This window comes from Monodelphis domestica, chromosome 1 (assembly GCF_027887165.1).
Source record: "Monodelphis domestica isolate mMonDom1 chromosome 1, mMonDom1.pri, whole genome shotgun sequence".
Taxonomy (NCBI): domain Eukaryota; kingdom Metazoa; phylum Chordata; class Mammalia; order Didelphimorphia; family Didelphidae; genus Monodelphis; species Monodelphis domestica.
In genome coordinates, this window is record NC_077227.1 from 515282143 (window position 1) to 515303265 (window position 21123).

Below are 21123 nucleotides of genomic sequence, written 5' to 3' on the forward strand. Positions count from 1 at the left end.
ACCACGAGGAGAACTGGGGGAGAATTAAGAGGGAACCACGAGGAGAAGAGAGAGAGCAGGCAGGTGGGGGGGAAATGAGGAAGAGACTGGCAGGCTACCATGCAGTCAGGTTACTTATAGGAACTTTGTCTACCCTTCCAATAAACTTTATAAAATACATTTCTAGGTAGAAATATTTATTCTAATTATTACAGTTCTAAGATTATAATCTAACCATACTCTAAGCATTGATTAAGGAACTGATTATTGATTTTCTCATTATAATATGCTCAAAGAACAAAAAAGATAATTGTATATAAAATCATGAACATCTCAGATACTTGCTTTGGAAATTAATTAATTAACATTGTGGTAACAAAACTTCTACTTGTTTATATCTCCTTCTGAACTTTCTTCTGTTCTTTTCTGGGTATTTTTAAAATGTTTCAGTGAAGGCTTTTGATTTTTTCTTTTTCTTTCTTTTTTTTCCATCACTTTTCCTTCCCGTGATGCTTCCTTTCCTCCTGTTCAAAGTCCACCCCCCCCATTCCCCTCTTCTCTCAAGTAGAAACACTTCCTTGTTACAAATAATACAAATAGTCAAGCAAAACAAATCAATACAGTGGCTATATCTGAAAAAGTATGTCTCATCTTGGACTTCTAGTCCATTACCTCTCTGCCAAAATGTGAGGACTATAATTCATATTAGTCTTCTGAAGTCATGATTGGTCACTACATTGATCAGAGTTCTTAAGTATTCCTTTCTTATTATGGCAATCATATAAATTATTCTCCTGGTTATACTCACTTCACTCAGCATCAGCTCATATAAATCATTCCATGTTTCTTTCCATTCATTTTTTCATTTCTCATTTTCACTTCCATTCCTAAATTGTCATTTCTTATAGCTTAGTAATATCCTATCATATTTCTAATGGGTTCTGGGATGTGTGAATCTTGAAATTTCTCAAACTTGTGAATGTTAAAAAAATTTCCCATTGGGGAATTCTCCATTGGGACAATTCCCTATTGGGACTATTCCCCATTTGGGCAGTGAGAACTCTACTTAGATCAAAAATGTGAAGACCTCTACTCCACCCATACTTAAGCCTGCTTTAGGGGAGAAAACTCCTTGCTGAACAATGAAAAATACTTAAACCCATACTTAAGCCATGCCTATTTTTAGAATTTATACAAAGGGGTGCTAAGTACCTATAAAGGTCAGGCAACTTGCGAACTTACAAGGAGCAAAGAGGAAAAAACTTACTCAGAGATTCTAGCCTACTCAGGTGTGGATTACTAAAAGGATTAGTCTACTCAGGTGTGAATTCAGAATGGGCTGTCCTTTGGAAAACATCTACTGTGATTGGTAGATGGAAGAACTTAGGAGAGGTGACATAGGAGAAAACCCCCTATATAAGAAAAGGACAGTCTGTTGAAGAGGATCTCTGAAGCTCTCAAAAGACAGTCTCTAAGGAGGTTGTTGAGAGAAGGACAATCTCTAAGGAGGTCTCTCAAGGGAGGCTGACTCTGGCTGGAACTCCCTCTGGGGAAACTCTGTCCCCCTGAATTCTCGCTTGAACAGATCTTATGGTGAGTGATTAAGGACTGACTGATCTTTTCTTTTAGGGCTTAGGCCTGGGTTGGCCAGGGCTGCCTGGGCTGGTGTAAACCTCAAAATTTCTTAGGCTTATAAATGTTGGAAATTTCACCATTGGGAAATTTCATACTTGAAAAATTTCCTATTGATAGTGGGTCTTGACTATTGGAATGTGAACCCCATTGGCACGGGAGGTTCCTTCTCTTACCTTCTTAAGATTACTTTAGGACAGAAACCTTTTGCTGAACAATGGAAAGGACTTTGACCTATGCTTAAGCATAGAACAGGAATTTCTTTGAGTCATGATTGATTTTAGAATTGATACAATGGAGATACTTGGAATCAATCTCCACCCTATTCAGTCCTAACAGGATTGAGTAAGGGCTGCAGCCTAGATCAAAATTTAATTATTCCAATCTCTACCCTACTCAGGTTAACAGGATTTAGAAAGGGCTGTAGCAAAGGATCAAAGATTTAATTATTTGAAAATATGACCTTCAACAGACATGTGCAAATCCAGAGACCTCTGGGCGGTCCTGGGTTAAGCTAGAGCCTCCATTGGCACAGGGAAATTGATGGACAGGTGATTGGTAGATGTGAGGACTGAGGGGAGGGAACTTGGATGGGTTTCCTTAAGGATAGGGGGGTCTGAAGACTCGTGGTGGTGGTTGAGGAGTTGGTCTGAGTAGTGGGAGCGTGCTCGGAGAAGCTTGCTCTGAAGGAAGCTGAAGGTGGGGGCTCTGAGACTGTTTCTCGATTTCGGACATGTGAGTAATAGGGACTGATCTCCTTTCTTTGCCCCAACTATCTAAGGGCTTGGGCCTTTTGGCCCAGCCTAAACAGAAGGGGTATTTAAGCCCTATTCCCTTCTCTCCCCTTTCTCTCTCCCTCTATCTCTCTATCTCTAATTCCTTTCTTCCTCCTGTTTGTAATTAAAACTCCATAAAAGGTTGACTGCTGACTTGAGTTTTCATTTAGGAATTACATAGCTGAATTCCTTGGCGACCTTAAATTAATATATATCAGTCTTTTAAAAGTGATTTCCTTGTCACACTGGCCTATTCTTTTCTCATTTATTTCCTTTCTCTCTCTCTCTCTCTTTCTTTGATTCCTCATTGTATTATTAATTAAATTCTCTATAAAACACAGTTGACTTGGGTATATTCATAATTGGGAATATTTCCCTGGTGACCACCTTATATTTGATTTAAAACAAGACACTGTAGTAGAAACATATTTTCTGTGGTCACAATTTACTCACCCACTCTTATATTTACTACAACTTATATCTTCCACTATTTTACTCACTACAGTTTACAACCTCAACCATTTTAACTCTTACAGTTTATGGCATCCACTCTTTTAAATGCCACCGATGTAGATAGAGTGCTTCTGATAGTGCCTTCTCACATGGAAGAGAGTGAATCTCCAGGTGTCTGGGTGCCCTAGCACCTGAGTTTTGCAGCCAGTCCCACATAAATACTTCAAGTAGCAAGGACTTACCGTCAGCCATCCTATATCCCCACACGAACTCTTCCTAGACACTGAGGTGGGACTAGTGCACAACTCATTGTTACTTATCAGTGAGGTGGAGGAATATCATGGGGGTGGGGGTAGGATTTCAAGTCAAGACCGTTAAAGAAACATGCTGACCCTGAAGAACCCCAAGGGGGAAATACAACCAGTTTGGCTCTGAATGTACTTGCTATACATTCACATCTTGTAATTTGTTTAGTTATTCCATAATTGATGGGCAATCAATTTGTTTGCAGGTCTTGGTTATAATACAAAGGTACCATTACAAATATTTTTGCAAATATGGTCCTTTCCTTGTACCTTTGGCCTTTTGGGTGAAATATACATATTATTGGTGTTGCTGGGTCAAAAAGTGATTTTTTTTTGTATATACTTTCAAATTGTTTTCCAGAATTTGGACCAATTCACAGTTCTATCATTAGAGTTGCATTAATGTACCTGTTTCCCCTCAGATCCGTCAACAGTCCTTTTTTCATCTTTGCCAATCTGATAGGTATGAAGCAGACCCTTGGTTAATTTGCATTCATTTTATTTGTGTATCAGTTCACTTTAGAGTTGGTTATAAAGAATCTCCTTCAACAACTCTCATTTGGAATCATAATTTTTTGTGTGGGGGAATTTCTGTTTCCTAATGTGGATACTAATTTAAAACCAAGTCATTCACTTGGAAACATATTTCCTGAGAAGTACATAAAAGGAATTAACATGCACAGAAAAAGAAACCTGCTCATTTTTTTCCAGTTTAGGGGGGGAAATCCTGGAAGGAAATAGATTCAGAAAAGCAGTACTAAATCGTGGGGATAGGGAGTTGGATGGAAAATGAGGAAAAAAATGTGGGCTTAATGAAAATAGTAAAGATTTGGAGCAACTACTGTTTGCAAGAAACTCAAAAGGCAGAGAGAGAGGAATAAAGAGATTTCTTACTGATCAATGAGTATCAGGAACTTGAACTGTATTATTTATAATGGGCCAGGTTTTTGCCTTCCTCTAATAGTGTTCTTTAGCTTGGGAGCAGGAACAAAGATCAGTTGACCCCTAAGTAGGTTTTGTAAAACCTAAAGTAGAAAAGAGAATATCTAGTTACAGAAAAAAGCTACTGCCCATCAAGACACAACTTTAGGAAGGGGTTCAGTAAGGTAGGATGGAGTTAAAAAGCAAACTTTTCCTTTGCAAGTTTATATTTTTACAAAAAAAAAAGTCTCTGTGTACTATGAGGCTACTATTTCTCTATTAGGAAGTGAGCACTATGTTTCATCTTGACTCCTCTGCTAGCCTCTGACAGATATACTTTTAAAAACTTCTTTCTTAAAATATTCTTACCATTTTTTTAAACCCTTACTTTCCATCTAGGAGTCAATACTATATATTGGCTCCAAGGCAGAAGAGTTCTTACCATTTTTCTTGCTGAACATTTCATACAATTTTAACCTAAAAATAAAAATTTTTAAGAATTAAAATTTAAATTCATTTTCAAGTCCACATTCTTTCCCTCCTACCTCTTTCCGCCTTGCAAATGATAAAGAAACAAAAACAATACTTTTGTTACAAACATATATAGCTAAGCAAAATAAATTCCTGTATTGGCCATATAAAAAAATGTCAGTCTGTACCGAGGCCTTTACTTTTCTATTAGGAGGTGAGTAGTATGTTTCATCTTGACTCCTTGGGAATTATGGTTGTTGATTTTGTTGATTAGAGTTAAGATTTTAAGAATTTTAAGAAAAAAAAATATTTTTCTTTACAATATTGTTATTCTTACATAAATTATTTCCCAGATTCTGTTCATTTCACTCTGCATAAGTTCATACAAGTTTTCCCAAGTTTCTCTGAAACCATCCTCTACATAATTTCTTGTAGCACATAAATATACCATCACATTTCTTTACCATAATTTGTTCAACCATTACTCAATTTATAGACACCCCCAGTTTTCAATTCTTTGCTACTATAAAAAGCTACTGTAAAAATTTTTGTCCCTATTGGTTCTATTCCTCTTCCTCTGATCTTTTTGGAGTATAGCTCTAGTGGTGGTACCCCTGGGTCAAAGGGTATGGATAGTTTAACAGTCTTTTGGACTTAGTTCCAAATTGTTTTTCAGAATATCTAGATCAGTTTACTGCTCTATTAATAGTTTATTAATATATCTATTTTTGTAATCTTCTTGAGGGAAGGGATTGCCTTCTGACTCTTTTTGGTATCCCCAGAATTTTTGTACAGTTCCTGGTACATAGTAGACACTTAATAAATGTCATAATTTTCTACAGCCCCTCCTGAATTTGTTATTTTCCCTTTTTTTGGTCAATTTTGTCAATCTGATATGCATGAAGTGAAACTTCAGAGTGGTTTTAATGTACATTTCTCTATTATTTATAGAACTTTTCCCCCCTGTGGTTATTGACAGCTTGAGTTTCTTTCTCATAAAACTATTTATACATCACAAAGTATAGTTCTCATTCTTATAAATTTGAATTAGTTCTTTATATATCTTAGATGAGAGATCCTTATCAGAGAAACTTGCTGCAAAGCTTTCCCCCTAATTTCCTGCTTCTCTTCTAATTTTAGCTATATTGGTTTTATTTGTATAAGTATTTAGTTTTATATAATCAAAAATTCCCATTTTCCTTTCTGTGATCCTCCCTATCTCATTTCATCACAACTCCTTTCCTTATCCATAGATCTTATATTACATGATTCTTGAATTTATTCATGATGTCATCTTTTATATTTAAGTCATAGATTATTCAGAAGTTGTCTTCATGTATGGTGTGTTGATGCTAGTCTACACCTAGTTTCTGCCAGACTACTTCCTACTTTTTTCTGAATTTTTTTTTTGTTGAATAAATGAATTCTTGCCACAGTAGATAGGATCTTTAGGTTTATCAAATTCTAGGCTATTGTGTTCATTTATTTTTCTATATTGTGTACCCAATTTGTTCCACTAGACAGCCTCTATTTTTTACCCAGTGCCAAATTGTTTTTATGCTTACTACTTTTATATATTTTCAGATCAGTACTATGCCTACTTCCTTCCCGCTTTTTTGTCACTCTCTAAGTATTCATGATGTTTTGTTCACTTGTGCTTTGTTTTGTTTTCTTCTGAAATGAGGTTATTTAAGTCCTTTGTTTCCTATTCTATTGATTTGGACATTTTATATTTTTATAAATATTCATCCATGTCATTGAGACTGTCAATTTTATTGGCATATATAATTGGACAAAATAGTTCTTAATAATTAATTTTATTTCTACTTCACTGGTTGTGAATTCAGTTTTTAAAAAAATTTTTTTTTACACTGGTAATTGTTTCATTCTTTCTTAAAAAAAAAAAGGTAATAGGGGCAGCTAGGTGAATAGAGAGCCAGGCCTAGAGAGAGAGATCCTAGGTTCAAATCTGGCCTCAGACACTTCCAATATATAGTATTGATTCCAAGATGGAAGGTAAGGGTAAGCTAATGTTTTATCTTTTTTTTTTTTTAACTAGCTCAGTAAAGGGGCAGATGAGATTCAGTTTTATGTTGACAGCAATAATACTAAGTACTTCTACAATTCCTTGAAGACTGGTTATTGGCCAAACACCTCTGGCACATTTCATCTACTCAGTGCTGATGGAACTACATTGACCAGTGATAGGGACATGATCCTGGGGAGATGGACTGAATATTTTAACCATTCTCAATAGACCATCATCAAGCAATGCTGAAGTCAATGACTGTATGCCTCAGGTTGAAGTCAAAGTGCTCAGCAAAGTTCTTGGTATTGATTCCATCCCAGTAGAAATCTACAAGGCAAGGGGTCCACTGCTTATACAAAAGTTGACCAAAATCTTCCAGGTTATATGGCAAGAGGAGGCTATCCCCCAGGAGATCAAAGATATCTCTATTGTCCATCTCTAGAAAGGAAAAGGAAATAAGCTGTCCTGTGACAATCACAATGGGGGCAAGGATGTCTCTCTCTTAGGTTATTAGTGGCAAGATTCTTGCCACAGTCCTCTTTAATAGGCTGATCCTTTACCTGGATGATGGTTACCAACTTGAGAGCCAACGTATCATCAAGAAAGACCAAAGACTAATTGATGGTGTTTAGTGCCCAACAACTCCAGGAGAAGTATGAATAACAAAATAGAGGTCTGTACACAATGTTTGTCAATCTGACCAATGTGTTTGATACTGTCAGTCATGAAGGCTTTGTGGAAGATCACAAAAAAAATTTGGTTTTCTGGAGTTTGCCAGTATTATATTCCAGTTGTTTGATGGCATATTTGTGCTGGTTCTGGATGAGGGAAGAGACTCTCCTGCTTTTCTAGTCACCAAGAAAAAAAGGGGCTCTGTGCTTGCTCCCATGCTTTTTAGCATGGTGTTTTCAGTGATGTTGCTAGATGCCTTCAATGATGTAAAGAATGGTATCAATGTCAGCTACTGCACTGATGGTAAACTAAACTTAAAAGACCATAAGGCAAGATTAAAGTGAAGGGAGAATTGGTGCTGGACTTTATGTTCTCTAATGATTATGCAATCAATGCAACCTCTGAGGCTGAGATGCAACAGAATATGGATCAATTCTCTGCTACTTGTGCTAATTTTTTATTAAAATTTTTTTTCCTCATGGTTACATGAATCATGTTCTCTTCCCCCCCCCCCCCAAGTTGACAAGTAATTCTACGGGCTATACATGTATTATCCCTTAAAATCTATTTCCATATTATTCATTTTTGTAGTAAAGCAATCTTTTAAACCAAACCCCAAAATAATATACCCATATAAACAAGTGATGAATAATGTTTTCTCCTATATTTTTATTTCAACAGTCCTTTCTCTAGATGTGGACAGCATTCTTTCTCATAAGTCCCTCAGAATTGTCCTGAATCATTGCATTGCTATTAGTAGCAAAGTCTATTGCATTTGACTGTTCCACAATGTTTCATTTACTATGTATAATATTCTCCTTGTTCTGCTTATTTAATTCCACATCAGTTCATGTGGGTCTTTCCAATTCCTAAAGAAATTATCTGATTCATCATTCCTTATAGCACAATAGTATTTTGTCACCATCATATACCACAATTTGTTCAGTCATTCCTCAAATGAGGGACATCCGCTCATTTTTCAATTTTTTGCTACCACAAAAAGTGCAACTATAAAATATTTTTGTATAAACACATCCATCCCCATTTAAAAAATCTCTTTGACATACAAAATTAGTAGTAATATTGCTGGATCAAAGGGCATGCATTCTTTTAAAGCCCTTTGGGCATAATTCCAAGTTGCCTTCCAGAATGGTTGGATGAATTCACAACTCTACCAGCAATGGGTTAGTGTCCCAATTTTGCCACATTCTCTTCAACATTTATTATTTTCCTTTACTATCACATTGGCCAATCTACTAGGTGTGAGGTGGTACCTCAGAGTTGTTTTGATTTGCATTTCTCTAATCAGGAGAATATTTTTCCATATGATTATTGATAGTTTTGATTTCTTCATCTGAAATCTGCCTATTCATATTCTTTGACCATTTGTCAATTGGGGAATTATTTGATTTCTTATAAATTTGACTTAGTACTTTACATATTTGAAAAATGAGACCTTTATCAGAGAAATCTGTTATAAAAATTTTTCCCCAGATGGTTGTTTCCCTTCTAATCTAGGTTGCATTGGGTTTGTACAAAGCCTTTTTATTTAATATAATCAAAATTATTTATTTTACATATTGTAATGTTCTCTAACTCTTGTTTGAACATAAATTCTTCCTTTCTCCATAGATCTGAGAGGCATACTATTCTACCTTTGCTTAATTTACTTATATCACTCTTTATGTTTAACTCATATGCCCATTGTGAAGTGATCTTGGTAGAGGGTGTGAGATATTGATCTAAACCTAATTTTTGCCATACCGTTTTCCAATTTTCCCAATGGTTTTTGTCAAATAGTAGGTTATTTCCAAAGCAGGGATTTTCAGGTTTCTCAAACACAAGATTGCTGAGGTTATTTACTCCTAGTCTATTCTATTGATCCACCCTTATATCTCTTAGCCAGTACGAGATTGTTTTGATGATCACTGCTTTATAGTACGATTTAAGAACTGGTACTGCTAGGCTACCGTCGTTTTTTTTCATTAGTTCCCTGTGGATTCTTTCAATCTGTAATTTTCCCTCTTGGTCAAGAAAACCAGGGCAGTTTTCTCTGATAATTTCTTGTAATATGATGCTAGAATTTTTTTTTTTTGCCATGTCTTTCAGGTAGTCCAACCAGGTCAGTTATTTGTTCAATGAGATATTTCATATTTTCTTCTATTTTTTTAAAAATTCTTTTTATTTTGTTTTATTGTTTCTTGATGTTTCAGGAACCAGGTTCAAACCAGGTACAAACCAGGTTTGTACAATTCTAATTTTTAAAGACTGAATTTCTTCCATGACCTTTTGATCCTCCTTTCTCACTTGGTCCACTCTTTTCGTGTACTCTTTACTTCATTGGATTTTTTGCCTCTTTTTCCAGTTGACCAATTTTCCTTTTTAAGCTACTGTTTTCTTTTTCCCATTTTTCTTCAATCTGTCTTATTTGATTTTTTAATTCCATTTTGGATTCTTCCAGAGCATGAGCTTAATTCCCAGGTTTCTTTTTTGGGGTTTTGCTTATATTCCTTTGGATCCTGTAATTCTCTGTTGGTTCTGCTCTTTGCTCTTTTCCCCATTATACATTGCCACATTATACATTGACCCCAACATAGTGACATAGTGATGTCATTTTGGACCTCTTTAAGTATGAAGGACAACCACCAAGATCATTTATACATAACAGAACTAAGCCCTCTACCTAATTACATTCCTTCTATGATCCATGATGATGACAGAAGCTTGAGGTCATTTTCCTGTATTAGGATGCAAACAGTTCACTCTTGTTTTGTTCCTTTGTGCTTCTCTTGACTCCTGATTACTATGTTTGTTTTTTAAAAATTTTTACTTAGCTCTGGAGTAGAGCTTTTGAACAGAAATGCTTCTTCTAAATTTCATTAAAGACCTATTTCTACCCCCCCCAAGCAAAATTATATTGTTTTGATGAATAAGTAATTCTTGGATATAGGCCTAGATCTGTTAGCTTCTGGAATATTAAATTTAAGTCTTAGACTGCTAAATCTTGTATGCTCCTGACTGTGGTCCTTCAGCACTTGAATGCTTTCTTTCAGATTGCTTTCAGTATTTTTTCTTTGAATTGGAGGCTCTGGATTTTGGCTATAATGCTCCTTTGAGTTTTCATTTTGGGTTTCTTTTAGCAGGTATCTGGTAGGTTCTTTTTCTTCTTTGCTCTCTGGATCTAAAATATATGTGAAGTTTGAAGATTACTTTTTTTTTCATTTTTTCTCATCTTTATTTTCCCCCCATTTGAATTAGTTAATTTAGTCAATTTAGAACATTATTCCTTGGTTGCAATAATCACATTATTTCCCTCCCTCCCATCCACCCAACCTTTCCACAGCTGATGCACAATTTCATTGAGTATTACTTGTGTCCTTGATCAGAACCTATTTCCATGTTGTTGATGTTTGCACTAGGATGTTCTTTTAGAGTCTACATCCCCAACCCTATCCCCTCGACCAAAGTGGTCAAGCAGTTGTTTTTCTTCTGTGTTTCTACTCCCACAGTTCTTTCTTTGGATACGGATAGTGGTTTTTCCCGTAGATTCCTCCAAGTTGTTCAGGATCATAGCATTGCTGCTAGAAGAGAAGTTCATTACATTTGATTGTACCACAGTGTATCAGTCTCTGTATACAATGTTTTCCTGGTTCTGCTCCTCTCACTCTGCATCAATTCCTGGAGGTTTTCCCAGTCCCCATGGAATTCCTCCACTTTATTATTCCTTTGAGCACAATAGTATTCCATCACCAACATATACCACAATTTGTTTAGCCATTCTCCAATTGAAGGACATCCCCTCATTTTCCAATTTTTTGCCACCACAAAGAGCACAGCTATGAATATTTTTTCCTTGCATTTTCTTTTTTTCCATTTGAATTGGTTTATTTAGTTAATTTATAACATTATTCCTTGGTTACAATAATCACATTATTTCCCTCCCTTCCCTCCACCTACCATTCCCACAGCCAACACGCAATTTCATTGGGCATTACTTGTGTCCATGATCAGAACCTATATCCATGTTGTTGATGTTTGCACTAGGTTGTTCATTTAGAGTCTACATCCCCAATTATATCCCTTTGATCTATGTATTCAAGCAGTTGTTTTCCTTTTGCATTTTTACTCCCAGTGTTTCCTCTGAATGCGGATAGTGGTTTTTCTCATAGATTCCGCCAAATTGTTCAGGATCACTACAATGCCAATAATGGAGAAGTCCATTACATTCAATTGTACCACAATGTATCATTCTCTGTGTACAATGTTTTCCTGGTTCTGCTCCTCTCACTCTGCATCAATTCCTGGAGGTTTTTCCAGTCCCCATGGAATTCCTCCACTTTATTATTCCTTTGAGCACAATAGTATTCCATCACCAACATATACCACAATTTGTTTAGCCATTCTCCAATTGAAGGACATCCCCTCATTTTCCAATTTTTTGCCACCACAAAGAGAGGAGCTATGAATATTCTTGTACATGTCTTTTTCCTTATTATCTCTTTGGGGTACAAACCCAGCAGTGCTATGGCTGGATCATAGGGCAGACATTCTTTTATCGCCCTTTGGGCATAGTTCCAAATTGCCCTCCAGAATAGTTGAATAAATCCACAACTCTACCAGCAATGCATTAATGTCCCAACTTTGCCCCATCCCCTCCAGCATTCATTACTTTCCTTTGCTGTCATGTTACCCAATCTGCTAGGTGTGAGGAGATACCTCTGAGTTGTTTTGATTTGCATTTCTCTGATTACAAGAGATTTAGAACACTTTTTCATGTGCTTTTTAATAGTTTTGATTCTTCTAATTTCTTTAACTGATTTAATTATTCTAATTTCTTTAACTGAAAATTGCCTATTCATGTACCTTGCCCATTTATCAATTGGAGAATGACTTGATTTTTTGTACAATTGGTTTAGCTCTTTGTAAATTTGAGTAATTAGACCTTTGTCAGAGGTTTTTGTAATGAAGATGGTTTCCCAATTTGTTGCTTCCCTTCTAATTTTGTTTGCATTACTTTTGTCTGTAAAAAAACTTTTTAATTGGATGTAATCAAAATTATTGATTTTTACATTTTGTGATTTTTTTCTTGTTCTTGCTTGGTTTTAAAGTGTTTCCTTTCCCAAAGCTCTGACAAATATAATATTCTGTGTTCACCTAATTTGCTCATAGTTTCCTTCTTTATATTCAGGTTATTCACCCACTCTGAGTTTATCTTGCTGAAGGGTGTGAGATGTTGATCCAAACCTAATCTCTCCCCACACTGTCTTCCAATTTTCATGGCACTTTTTATCAAATAGTGGGTTTTGGTCCCCAAAACTGGGATCTTTGGGTTTATCACAGACTGTCTTGCTGAAGTCATTTACCCCAAGTGTATTATACTGATCCTCCTTTCTGTCTCTTAGCCAGTACCAAATTGTTTTGATGACCACTGCTTTATAATATAGTTTGAGATCTGGGATGGCAAGTCCTCCTTCCTTTGCATTTTTTTTCATGATTTCCCTGGATATCCTTGATTTCTTGTTCTTCCAAATGAACTTTATGATTTTTTTCCCTAATTCAGTAAAAAAGTTTTTTGTAGTTCAATGGGTATGGCACTAAATATGTAAATTAATTTGGGTAGGATTATCATTTTTATTATGTTAGCTCATCCCACCCATGAGCTATCAATGTTTTTCCAATTGTTCAAGTCTAGTTTTAGTTGTGTGGAGAGTGTTTTGTAGTTGTATTCATATAGTTCCTGTGTTTGTCTCAGCAGATAGATTCCTAAATATTTTATATTGTCTAGGGTGATTTTAAATGGAATTTCTCTAATTCTTGCTGCTGAAATGGGTTGGAGATATATAGGAATGCTGATGACTTATGCAGGTTTATTTTGTATCCTGCAACTTTGCTAAAGTTGTTGATTATTTCGACTAGCTTTTTGGTTGATTCACTAGGGTTCTTTAAATAGACCATCATATCATCTGCAAAGAGTGATAGCTTGGTCTCCTCATTGCCAATTTTAATCCCTTCGATTTCTTTTTCTTCTCTAATTGCTACTGCTAGTGTTTCTAGTACAATGTCAAATAATAGAGGTGATAATGGGCATCCTTGTTTCACTCCTGATCTTATTGGGGAGGTTTCTAGTTTATCCCCATTGCAGATGATGTTGGCTGATGGTTTTAGATATATACTGTTTATTACTTTTAGGAAAGGCCTTTCTATTCCTATACTTTCTAGTGTTTTCAATAGGAATGGGTGTTGTGTTTTATCAAAGGCTTTTTCTGCATCTATTGAGGTAATTGTGATTTTTGTCAGTTTGTTAATATGGTCAATTATGTGGATGGTTTTCCTAATATTAAACCATCTTTGCATTCCTGGTATGAATCCTACCTGGTCATAGTGAATAACCCTTGTGATGACTTGCTGGAGTCTTTTTGCTAGCATCCTATTTAAGATTTTTGCATCTATATTCATTAAGGAGATTGGTCTATAGTTTTCTTTCTCTGTTTTTAACCTGCCTGGCTTTGGGATCAGTACCATATTTGTGTCATTAAATTAATTTGGTAGAACACCTTCTTTACTTATTTTGTCAAATAGTTTGTATAATATTGGGATTAGTTGTTCTTTGAATGTTTGATAGAATCCATTTGTGAATCCATCAGGACCTGGGGATTTTTTCTTAGGGAGTTCTTTGATGGCTTGTTCAATTTCTTTTTCTGATATGGGGTTATTTAGGTAATCTATTTCTTCCTCTGTTAGTCTAGACAGTTTATATTTTTGTAAGTATTCATCCACATCACCTAGATTGCCATATTTGTTGCCATATAATTGGGCATAATAGTTTTTAATGGTTGCCCTAATTTCCTCTTCATTAGAGGTGATGTATCCCCTTTCATCTTGGATATTGTCAATTTGGTTTTCTTCTTTCCTTCTTTTAATTAGACTGACTGACCAGTGCTTTGTCTATTTTATTTGTTTTTTCAAAGTACCAGCTTCTAATTTTATTTATTAAATCAATAATTCTTTGACTTTCAATTTTATTAATTTCTCATTTGATTTTTAGGATCTCTAATTTAGTCTTCATCTGAGAATTTTTAATTTGTTCACTTTCTAGTTTTTTGTACGTCTTTTTCATTACTATCTCTTTGGGGGTACAAACCCAGCAGTGCTATGGCTGGATCTGTACCCTAGACTTCAATCCCTTTCCCAGAATTCCCTATAATCTCATCTCAGACTCCACCTGGGTGAGATCACAATTAGTATTTAAACTGGCAGTAATGCCTACCTCTCTCTCTTCTATGCTCTGCTCTCCTATTACAATGATGTAGTAAGTAAGCTGAATTCTGAAATGGCTAATCAGCCATGGAAACATGGTTTCTTATTTTTGTATTTTCTTTATTCCTTGAATTCTAATAATCCTTAATAAACCTCATAAAATATAATATTTTTATTACTAGATAGTAATTTAATTGTAACAGTAATGGTGACCACCAGATTGCATAAGAATGTCTCAATTTTTTTTAAAAGATAGCCTACATAATTTTTTAAAGCCACGTTTCTCCTGCCAAGGCTTTTCAGCAAAGCATCTTGATTCAGCTTTATCTTGCTGCCTGTTTGCCTGCTTCTGCTCTCCATCTGCACTTGCCTCCAGCCATCTGCTCTGGATCTGCTTGACCCAGATTGCTCTCCCAGGCCCAACCTGCCCTAGGCCCGGCCCCAGCTGATCTCCAGCCTCCAAGGCAGATCATCCCAAGCCATTCCTAGGACCCAGATTGCTGGTAGCTGTTCCTGTGTCTTCAGAAATCACAAACCAACTGGTAAAAACTGGGGTGTTCTTCCTTTAGGCTACAATTAGCCTCCACGTGGCAGGGGACCATTGGGGGGGGTTGGGGGGTGGAAGATGGGATGAGGAGAAATAAGACTTTTCCAATCAGGAAGTTACAAGTATGGCATATTCTATGAGAGAGCAGTGCATTTCCCATTTCAAAGGATATTTATTGTGTTCACTGATCCTTTTATTCATCTCACCTGAGATTCAGGAGAGAAATTCATCTCCCTGCAAGGTCTTTGATAGTTGGGCCTACCCAATTTGAGATTCCAAAAACCTACCCTCAGTATGGTAGAGCAGCTGGGTGGCTCAGTGGATTGAGAGCCAGGCCTAGAGATGGGAGGTCCTCGGTTCAGATCTGGCCTCAGACACTTCCCAGGTGTGTGATCCTGGGCAAGTCACTTGACCCCCATTGCTTACCACTTACCAATCTTCTGCCTTGGAACCAATTCCATAGCTCTGACAAACAGTATCTCAAAGGATAAAACAAAACAAGGAACTTTAAAGAGACTGGAGGTTATATATTTAAGGCATTTCAGACTCCAATGTTTTATTAAAAAACCTCTGTATTTTATTGCATTTTGCTGGTTGTTTTAAGATTTAATTTTGTTGGTTTTAAGTTCATATATTTGTGTATTCGATACTATTCTGTTACACTGAATCATTTTAATGTACTGGGTTTTAACTATTGTTATATTCTGTTGCTTTTCTCCTATAACTATACTGAACAAATATTATTGAATAAGCTCATATATAAAAACAGCCTTTTCTATTTTGACCTTGTAAGTTGTCATATAGAGGATGAATGGACTTTATAAAGACTGGTTACAATTGTATAACAACATTTGGAAATTTTAATGAGCTAAATATCTCAAACTGATTTTAAGGAGTCTTTTAGACATGATTTTTTAGACTTTTTTTTTTCAACAACTCTGATCATTTTGCCTGCCTCTAACAGGTAAGGTCCATTTTAGTAGCTGAAGTGAAATACAATTTTAATTCCCACCTCCCACATTTATAAAAATGTGAATGAATGGGACATCACAGTCTCATACCAAAGGAGCAGGGAAGTTAATCCCAGGGCATGGTACCCCTGGATGACTCCCCAAAGAGGAGCATCTCTCATTTATAACTCTTCAACCCACTTTACTTCCACCAGAATGATCTCTAGATTTCATGTTGATGACCTAGACCCAAATAAGTTTTACTTTGTTTAAAATGTATTTGCCAGGGTTGAAATGTTTGCTACATTTGTAAAAATTGTGACAAATATCCATCAATTCATAGGGTTTTTTTATGTCATACAGCAACTTATGTGAAATATCATAGTAGGTTTGTTTGCTAGTCTAATTAACTGGGCTATGGCAAATTTTAGGGATTTTGATACCTTTTGAATTTGCATTACATGTTATACTACTGCTCTTTATTAAGAAACAAACAAACTGTTACCTTGTGAAAATCATTTGCTTGTACTCACAGTGGATCATGGACAGATATGAAGAGGCAATGGATCTCATTTTTGGTGAGAAGCCTATTTCTTTAGCTGACACAGTGTGTCAATGATTTTAAATTATGTATTTTCTTTATTTTTAACACTCTTTTATTATTGTTTTTGCTTGCATGTGCAATATACTATTTCAGTTTTTATTTTCTCCCTTTTTATATGTAAAGCACGTCACCAGTATTTAGATTTTCTTTAACATTTTTGATTTAGCAGTAATATAAGTTTAAAATATATTTGCTATAATGTCAACGCATCCGCAAAAGCTTGAGACTATAAAAATGATGCCACTGATTGTTTAAAAAGAAAATGTATGGGACTTTGCTTAATGATTCTGTCCGATTACAAAATATATATATATATATATATGTATATATATATATATATATATATATATATATATATATATAAATGAATACTACATTCTTCGACATTTATATGGCGGTTGAAGAATTAGAGATATTGAGGAATGTAGGATACCTCCAATTTTTTATATTAATAGGTAATATCATTTTTATACTCCTCAGCACTGTGTTTAGAGATGCTAACATAAAAAGATCATTTGAAATTCATTTGAAAATTTGAAAAAAATCATTTGAAATTCAGAAAAAAACACCAAAAAAATTGAGGATAAAATGCAAGAGAACATGTAAGCCCAATTAGAAAATTTAAAATGTTTCTTACAGGATCAATTGGCAAACATACACCCTACCAGAAACAGACCTGTTTCTGTTAGATTTAAAATAGTTTTCAGAGTTAAATAGTTGTAGATAAGAGAGTGGGAGCCATAAAATGTGATAATTAAAATGTTTGGGAGCAAGGGAAATATATATATCAATTATGACCACTGAAATATGTTTTCTACTGTGTCTTGGTTTTATATAAATATAAGATGGTTGCCAGGGAATATATTCCCAGTTTATGAATATGCCCAAGCCAACTGGGTTTTATAGAGAAATTTAATTTATAATACACTGATTAATCAATAGAAAAAGAGAGAAAGTAAGAAAGGAATAAGAATGAATAAATCAGTCAGTTGGTTTTATCACTCACCCAAGATCTCTCTAGGTAAGGCTTCTCATGCCAACCTCAGGCTCCACCTTCAAGAGAGCCTCCTTTCAAGAAATGTTTCCAGAGCATTCTCCTCCTGACTCCTCCTGAGTTCTCCTTCCACAGCCTCCTTCAAGACCTCTCCAGGAGCTCTCCCTCCAGGACCTCTCTCCTCTCAGACCTCCTTCAGAGCATCAACCTCCTCCTTTCTCTCAGTCCTCAGACCTCGCTATCTTTAAGCAAAAAATCTAAGTTCCCTCCCCTCAGTTCTCACATCTACCAATCACTGTCCATGTCTCCCCTGTGCCAATGGTGGCTCTAGCTTAACCCAGGACCTCCCAGAGGTCTGTCCCCTTTGCACATGTCTGTTGAAGGTCATGCTCTCAAATAATTAAATCTTGATCTTTGCTGCAGCCCTTCCTAAATCCTGTTACTCTGAGTAGGGTGGAGATTGTAGTTTCCAAGACCTGGTTCTGCCATTCCAAGTATCACTATTGTATCAATCCTAAAATCAATCATGACTCAAAGAACTTCCTGTTCTATGCTTAAGCATAGGTCAAAGCCCTTTCCATTGTTTAGCAAAAGGTTTCTGTCCTAAAGTAGTCTTAAGTAGGGAAGATAAGGATCCTCCCATGCCAAGGAGTTTCATATTCCAATAGACTTCTTACTACCAGTAGGAAATTTTTTCAAGTATGAAATTTCCCAATGGGGAAATTTCCAACATTCGTAAGTCTAAGAAATTTTAAGGTTTACATTTCAGAACCTTTGAATGAGGAATTTTCCTTCCCTGAAATAGAGATGGAAAACACCTTCCCTATAGTTCAGTTAACAGATTGCTTCTCTCATGTAGTGCAAATTTTGACTTAATTTAATCCCCAAAACCCTTCCCCTGCAATCCCAGTTTCTCACGTTCTCTCTCCTACAGAAAACCAAATTCCAGCCCAAAGGAGATCTCGTCCTCCTAGAGAAACTTGTCCTAGTCAAACTGACCCACAGGTACAAAATTCAACTAGAGGCCAGTTTCCTCTAAGAGAAGTACCTGAAATAGGATGGAATGGGGATGTGGTGACTTTAAGACACAGTTCACACCCCAAGAAATAAATGAATTTACACGAAATATCCCCACATATGATCTAGTAACAAAAAAGATGGGAGACAGATTTTTTTCAGTATCATCCTTCTTACAAGGATGTTGAGAACTTGCTACAGGCTTTTTTAACTGAACGTGAGAAAAATAAAATAATTGCTCATGTCAACAAAACCCAGGGGTGTAATGCAGCACATTGGCCATCTCAGGATCCTGAATGGGACTATAACAACCCTGAGGATTATCTACAACTATACTGTTGTAGAGAGGCCATCCTTATATCAATGAGGGTATGTGCAGACAATACAGATAAGTGGATGGAACTTGAAAAAATTAAGCAAAAGGAGGAAGAAACACCCTCCAGATTCATGGATAGAATAATCGAGTTTGGGGACAGATACCTGGATTGGGACCTGCAAACCTTAAATTTTCTTAGACTTATGAATGTTGGGAATTTCCCCATTGGGAAATTTCATACTTGAAAAAATTTCCTACTGGTAGTAAGAAGTCTATTGGAATATGAAACTCCTTGGCATGGGAGGATCCTTCTCCTCCCTACTTAAGACTACTTTAGGACAGAAACCTTTTGCTAAACAATGGAAAGGGCTTTGACCTATGCTTAAGCATAGAACAGGAAGTTCTTTGAGTCATGATTGATTTTAGGATTGATACAATAGTGATACTTGGAATGACAGAACCAGGTCTTGGAAACTACAATCTCCACCCTACTCAGAGTAACAGGATTTAGGAAGGGCTGCAGCAAAGATCAAGATTTAATTATTTGAGAGTATGACCTTCAACAGACATGTGCAAAGGGGACAGACCTCTGGGAAGTCCTGGGTTAAGCTAGAGCCACCATTGGCACAGGGGAGACATGGACAGTGATTGGTAGATGTGAGAACTGAGGGGAGGGAACTTAGATTTTTTGCTTAAAGATAGCGAGGTCTGAGGACTGAGAGAAAGGAGGAGGTTGATGCTCTGAAGGAGGTCTGAGAGGAGAGAGGTCCTGGAGGGAGAGCTCCTGGAGAGGTCTTGAAGGAGGCTGTGGAAGGAGAACTCAGGAGGAGTCAGGAGGAGAATGCTCTGGAAACATTTCTTGAAAGGAGGCTCTCTTGAAGGTGGAGCCTGAGGTTGGCATGAGAAGCCTTACCTAGAGAGATCTTGGGTGAGTGATAAAACCAACTGACTGATTTATCTCTTAGGACTGAGGTCTAGGCCTTATTGGCTTGAGGCCCTTTATTCTTATTCCTTTCTTACTTTCTCTCTTTTTCTATTGATTAATCAGTGTATTATAAATTAAATTTCTCTATAAAACCCAGTTGGCTTGGGCATATTCATAAATTGGGAATATATTCCCTGGCAACCATCTTATATTTATATAAAACCAAGACACAGTAGAAAACATATTTCAGCGGTCATAATTGTTATATATTTCCTTTGCTCCCAAACATTTTAATTATCACATTTTATGGCTCCCACTCTCTTATCTACAACTATTTAAAGCTCAAAACTATTTTAAATCTAACATTGCCACCTTGCTTCCAGATTTATCAACTTCAGGAGAACCATTACATAGTTGTGAAACACTAGTGTCCATGGCAGAAAAGCCTCGAGATGATCTCTTGGACATTCCCTTAAACTCAGATCTGGTCTTATTGACTGATGGTTCTTCTTTTATGGGAGATGGCATATGCTACACCGGAGCTGCTGTAGTCACAGAATTTCCCACTAAGTGGTCAGCTTCGCTGCCCTCTAATATTAGCGCTCAAGGGAAAGAACTCATAGCTCTGAAACATGCCTGTATAACTGCCAAGGATAAAAAGGCAACAATTTAAATGGATTTTAGATATGCTTTTGGCATTTGTCACTCAGTTGGGATGCTATGGCTCCAGAGAGGATTTTTAACCTCAGCTGGAAAATCCATAGCTAATGCAGAAATTATTAATGAAGTTCTTTCTGCTCTCAAACTGCCTGAAGCCCTAGCTGTAGTTCACTGCTCTGCCCATACAGGTGGCTCTGAACCTATCTCTAGGGGAAAGGACCGAGCAGACGCCGCTGCAAAGCTAGCAGCCATAGAAGGACCTGGATTAATTTTAACATTAACAACCACTGATGATTTAAACTTATCACTTTCCTATAATGAAAAGGAAGTGGAAAAATGGAAATAAAACTTTAAAGCAAAACAGATTAATGGAGTATGGGTATCGTCTGAAGGGAAACCCCTGCTCCCTAGAAGTTTCTATAACCAAATTTGCCAATCTGTTCATAAAAATGGTCACTTTGGTACCCAGGGCATCTTGGACTCTGTTAAGAGAGTATGGATAGCCCCCGGTATAACTACCATAGCCTCTAAAGTGTGTTCAGCCTGCTCTAACTGCCAGGCATATAACCGACACGCCTTTTGTGGCAAAGCTTTCGGTGGGTGTCCTCTGGCTTA